Source organism: Neoarius graeffei, chromosome 3, assembly GCF_027579695.1.
Source record: "Neoarius graeffei isolate fNeoGra1 chromosome 3, fNeoGra1.pri, whole genome shotgun sequence".
Classification (NCBI taxonomy): Eukaryota; Metazoa; Chordata; class Actinopteri; order Siluriformes; family Ariidae; genus Neoarius; species Neoarius graeffei.
In genome coordinates, this window is record NC_083571.1 from 93952212 (window position 1) to 93958602 (window position 6391).

The window sequence follows — 6391 nt, forward strand, 5'->3', positions numbered from 1 at the left end:
GCCTCCCAGGGAAAGTTTACTCCAGGGTACTGGAGAGGAGAATTCGACCAATAGTCGAACCTCGGATCCAGGAGGAACAATGCGGTTTTCGTCCTGGTCGCGGAACACTGGACCAGCTCTATACCCTTCATAGGGTGCTCGAGGGTTCATGGGAGTTTGCCCAACCAGTCCACATGTGCTTTGTGGATCTGGAGAAGGCATTCGACCGTGTCCCCCGTGGTATTCTGTGGGGGGTGCTTCGGGAGTATGGGGTTCGGGGCTCTTTGCTAAGGGCTGTCCGGTCCCTGTACGAACGGAGCAGGAGTCTGGTTCGCATTGCCGGCAGTAAGTCAGACCTGTTCCCAGTGCATGTTGGACTCCGTCAGGGCTGCCCTTTGTCACCGGTTCTGTTCATAATTTTTATGGACAGAATTTCTAGGCACAGCCAGGGGCCGGAAGGAATCCTGTTTGGGAACCACAGGATTTCATCTCTGCTTTTTGCGGATGATGTTGTCCTGTTGGCTTCTTCAAACCAGGACCTTCAGCATGCACTGGGGCGGTTTGCAGTCGAGTGTGAAGCGGCTGGGATGAGAATCAGCACCTCCAAGTCCGAGGCCATGGTTCTCGACCGGAAAAGGGTGGCTTGCCCTCTCCAGGTTGGTGGAGAAGTCCTGCCTCAAGTGGAGGAGTTTAAGTATCTCGGGATCTTGTTCACGAGTGAGGGAAGGATGGAGCGTGAGATCGACAGGCGGATCGGTGCAGCCTCCGCAGTGATGCGGTCGCTTTACCGGTCCGTCGTGGTGAAGAAGGAGCTGAGCCAAAAGGCGAAGCTCTCAATTTACCGGTCGATCTACGTTCCGACTCTCACCTATGGTCATGAGCTTTGGGTAATGACAGAAAGAACAAGATCGCGGATACAAGCGGCTGAAATGAGTTTCCTTCGCAGGGTGGCTGGGCGCTCCCTTAGAGATAGGGTGAGAAGCACAGTCACTCGGGAGGAGCTCGGAGTAGAGCCGCTGCTCCTCCACATCGAGAGGAACCAGCTGAGGTGGCTCGGGCATCTTTTTCGGATGCCTCCTGGACGCCTCCCTGGGGAGGTGTTCCAGGCATGTCCCCCCGGGAGGAGGCCCCAGGGAAGACCCAGGACACGCTGGAGGGACTATGTCTCTCGGCTGGCCTGGGAACGCCTCGGTGTTCTTCCCGAGGAGCTGGCCGAGGTGTCTGGGGAAAGGGAAGTTTGGGCTTCCATGCTTAGACTGCTGCCTCCGCGACCCGGTCCTGGATAAGCGGAAGAAGACGAGACGAGACGAGACATTTAATTTTGTGCTGGAAAATGAACATTTGAAACTCTAAAATATTTTTGTACTGATTTGATAATGTAGAAGTCACAAAATCAAAATCTATAACAAAGTTTGTATGAATAAAAATAGGACGCTAAAATGTTTCAAGCATTTTTCTATTTTAATGTTGATAATTATGGCCTATAGTGCAAAAATAAAACATCTTAAAATCTTAGACTATTTCATTTCAAGTTTGAATAAAACAGTATAAATACTGTGTATCTCTTGGTCTAGTTCAGTACACACAACGACAATCATGGGGAAGACTGCTGTCTTGACAGTTGTCCAGAAGACAATCTTTGACACCCTATATGGCTGGAGTCTCATCACATTGCTCCTGTGGAGGATGGCCCTATATGGACAGTCGAAAGACACACTTAGAAGATGCTCTGAACACTTATAGTTTTGTTATGATGGCTGAGGACTACAACGGACATGATAACTTTAGGACTGCAGTTGTCATGAACAGTTTTGCACTCAAGTCTCCATCAACGAACAGTTGATAACGTCAACAAAACAGGCTTCATGTTAAAACTATAATGAATTTCCTGGTCACGCAATTGTACTTTGTGACTAAATAGGACACAGTTATAGAAGCAAAGCGAGTTATTCATAAATCACGCTATCCGTTATCACCCAGATCAGGATGGGTTCCCTTTTGAGTCTAGTTCCTCTCAAGGTTTCTTCCTCATGTCGTCTGAGGGAGTTTTTCTTTGTCACTGTCACCTCAGGCTTTTTCATCAGGGATAAATACATTTATTAGAGATAAAATTAGTTCATACGTTTAAAGTATTTTTCTGTAAAGCTGCTTTGCGACAATGTCTGTTGTTAAAAGTGCTATACACATAAACTGACTTGAAATTGTATTTTGGCCAATATCTTTGTTGATAAAGTGGTTAAATAATGGCATAAGCATATTCTGGTCTCTTGATTCAGTAATATACCTTTCTGATCGAATACACATGACTATCCAAATATGAGCCCAGTGTCTAAATCAATAAATGCAAAGTTCACCTCGGACACAAGAGAGGCCCATAAATGACAGAGTGAGAGCAGTATGACTAAATACCACATGGTGGCATGAGTGGTACATTCACTTTATGCAGTGCTTAGACACATAATATATTCATTGAAAGGACTGCACTTACTGTAAATGTGTTTCATCATTTAGAGTATACTTATAAAAGTGGGTCAATTAATTTTGCTATGATCGTGTAAGTTCAGAAATCAAAGCTCAGAAACATACTTCTTTTTCTTAACAATTACAAACAAGAATCTTATAAACATGGCTGGGTTTCAGCCAGCCATGACGAGTAGAAGCAGTTTCAAAGGGCTCCTCATTTCCGTCTCCCTTTTGCTCTTAATTTGTGCTATTCTATCTCCTAAAGTCAAGCATGGCATTACAAACGCCTCTACGGAAGTTTTGCAAGCTTTTGTTGGCGAAAAAATATGTTATCCTGGGCGCAACGAGAGGCCGAGTCGGCGCTATTTAAGAACTCAGCAATTGCCGCCATTTTTAAAGGCCAGCGTTGGATTATATCTGTCTAAATTGTCACTTTGCGCGGGATATTTGGTTCTTTTATCTGGAGATGTCAGCCTGAACCCCGGCCCTGAGCAGTGTACTGTCTGTATGAAGGGAATACGCAAACGACAACCCCATCTTCCATGCCATGTGTGCGGATGTAGTTTTCATCTGAAATGTCTTGGCGCAGAATTTGAATTAAAGCGATGCTGTCGGTTCTGTTCTATCCATCATTTAACGGAGGGAGGCTCTGACGGTGATTCTGTGGACACCTTAAACTTATCTTCTAAATTTTATGAGTTTGTCAAACTCCGAGGCCTGAAGCTCATCCATCAGAACATTCAAAGTCTCGGTGGCAAGGTTGATCACCTACGCATTTTGGTTCGCGAGCTCAAATCTGAAATTCATTTGTTGACACTATCTGAAACTTGGCTTAACGAAGATCGTGATGATGGGGAACTTGATATTCCAGGTTACAGACTGTTCAGGAAGGACAGAAAGGGTAACCACGGAGGGGTTGCAGTATATGCTCACGAGGATTTGTTTGTGACAAGAAGGGATGATTTGGAGCTGAACTCAGCAGAGGTACTTTGGTTAGAAATTGCGCTTCTGAAATCGCGTAGTTTTCTGGTTGGTACAGTTTATCGGCCTGACCGTATCTCAAACTACTATGACAAGGAATTCATGTTAAAGCTTAACGACATGATTGATTCTGCCTCTACACAAGGCCAAGAAGTGATTCTTTGTGGCGATTTTAATTGTTGCTTTATGTCACCAAGTCGAAATGATCAAGACTGTAAACAGCTAAAATCGCTCTTTAGTTGTTTTGATTTTAAACAACTCATTACAGAACCAACCAGAATAACTAAGGACTCTAAATCCCTGATTGACCTCATTGCTGTGAATTGTCCTATGAATATCAGAGACTCGGGTGTTATATCCTCCCATCTAAGTGATCACGAACTTGTTTACTGCGTCCGTAAAATTAACTGGAAAAGGGCTCCCTCGCAAATTAAAACATTCCGGAATTATGCAAAATATGATAGCAAGAGGTTTTGTCAAGATCTACAAGGTGTCGATTGGGACTGTTCATTAATTCCCAATGGGGATGTGGCTTCAAATGTTGATGGTCTCTGGAATGATTTTAAAAGCGCGTTTATCCGCGTTGCAGATTTGCACGCCCCTGTTATTCAAAAGCGTGTACGCGGCGTTGACAATTGTCCGTGGTTGAACAAAGATATTAAAGTAATTATGCGTCAACGGGACTACTTTCATTCAAAAGCAAAAAAGACTAACTTGACTGAGGACTGGGTAAGTTATCGCTGTTATCGAAACCGCGTCACTAATTGCATAAAGAAGGCAAAGGCGACCTATAATAGGCAATTGATTGAGAGGAGTGGAAATGACCATAAAGCCTTTTGGAGAACTCTAAAGAAAATCCTACCAGGGGAAAAAAAGGCTGCCTCTCTAAATATTTGCGTACAGGGAACTTTGTCTTCTGATAAGAAGCTGATTGCAGATTCTTTTAACAGTTTTTTCACTAGTACTGTGACACGTTTGTGTGAGTCTTTACGGTCTTTCTGTGGTAAAACTGCCATTAGCTCTCGTATCACGGTTCCTACGCGCCTTTATCCTCCCTTCAAATTTGAAGACGTGCCTGAAGAACTCGTGAGCGCCCAGCTGCGTGGTTTAAAAGCTGGTAAAGCGGTGGGTTCTGATAACATCCCCGCACGTCTTTTGATTGACTCTGCTGATATAGTGGCGAAGCCGTTGACCAAAATCATCAACTACTCCCTTATGCATGGTGAGGTTCCCAAAGAATGGAAAACAGTGCGTGTTATTCCTCTGTTTAAAAAGGGCAAATTAGATGACATGGACAACTATCGTCCCATCTCGATCCTTCCAGCTGTCTCCAAAATTCTTGAGAGGGTTGTCCATCAGCAGCTTCTCGTCCATCTACAGCGTCATGACATACTCAGTCCATACCAATGTGGCTTCCGAAAACGCCATTCAACGGAGTGGGCCGCTATGTGCTTCGCCGATTCTATACGGCGGAACATTGACTTGGGGATGATGACTGGTGCTGTGTTTGTTGACTTGCGAAAAGCCTTTGATACCGTCTGTCATGATGTGCTGTTACAGAAGTTGTCTGACCTTGGAGTGAGTGAAGGTGAGCTCAAGTGGTTCACCAACTACCTTTCGGATCGCTCCCAAGTGGTGGACTTTTTAGGAGTCTCTAGCAGCATTGAATCTGTTACTTCTGGGGTACCTCAGGGGTCCATTCTTGGTCCTCTGTTATTCATTATCCATCTGAACGATCTCCCTGGAGCTATGGCCTCCTGTAATGTGTTAATGTATGCTGACGACACTGTACTGTTTTGCAGTGGAAAGGAAGTGTCCACTATAGAGACTACCCTTAACAGAGAACTGACCAAAATCGAGTCTTGGCTTAGGGCTAATAGTTTATTTATAAATGTCGCAAAGACTGAATCTATGATATTTGGGACCTCACCTAGACTTTCAAATATTGATAGTTTTTCTATCATGTTAAACGGTTTACTTATCAAACGAGTGTTTGAGTTTAAGTATTTGGGAGTTGTATTTGATGACCGGCTTAGCTGGACTGAACATGTTAAATTTGTTATAAGTAAGGCTGGTAAGCGCGTTGGTATGCTTGGGCGGGTGCGTCGCCATATAACAACTCATAGTGCAAATGTAATCTATATATCAATGATAAGACCTATTATTGAGTACTGTTCTGGTGCCTGGACTTGTTGCGGGGAGGTCAGTAGTGGGAACTTAGAATGTCTCCAGAATCGTGCGGCGCGCACTGTTGCCCAGACATCAGACAGTGCCAGCGCAATGAGTTATCTTAAATGGCAGTCATTACAATCCAGACGTGACGTACATATTGTTAAGCTAGTCCGAAAAAGTTTAAATGGTCAATGCCCGCAATACTTTAAAGATTATTTTAATTTTAATAGAAATGTAATTGCGAGAACTACTCGCCAAAGCAATTTACTTCGTCTCCCTTTGGTGCAGACTGAAACTGCGAAGCGCGCTTTTTATTATCATGGTTGTACTGTTTTTAATGATCATACTAGTTTGTAGTGGAATATGTATGTATATATATGTGTATATATGTATATATATATGTATATGTATATGTATATATATGTGTATGTGTATGTATATATATATATATATATATGTATATGTGTATATATATATATATATATATATATATATATATATACTTTTTAACTAAACTTTTTTTTATCATTGTTTAAATATTCTTAGTATTATTATTATGAAGTTTTAATGTAAATAATATTTTAATCATTTTTTATTTTTACCCAGGGCTCCTATTGATAGCAGGTTTGCTCTTGTGGCTACCTGATTGGACTACCCTGGGTGATTTATCTTTTATTTTTAAATAAAGGTGTTATCTATCTATCTATCTATCTATCTATCTATCTATCTATCTATCTATCTATCTATCTATCTAAACTCACACTGTCTTGTTTTGACATTGTCGCAGCCTACAAAC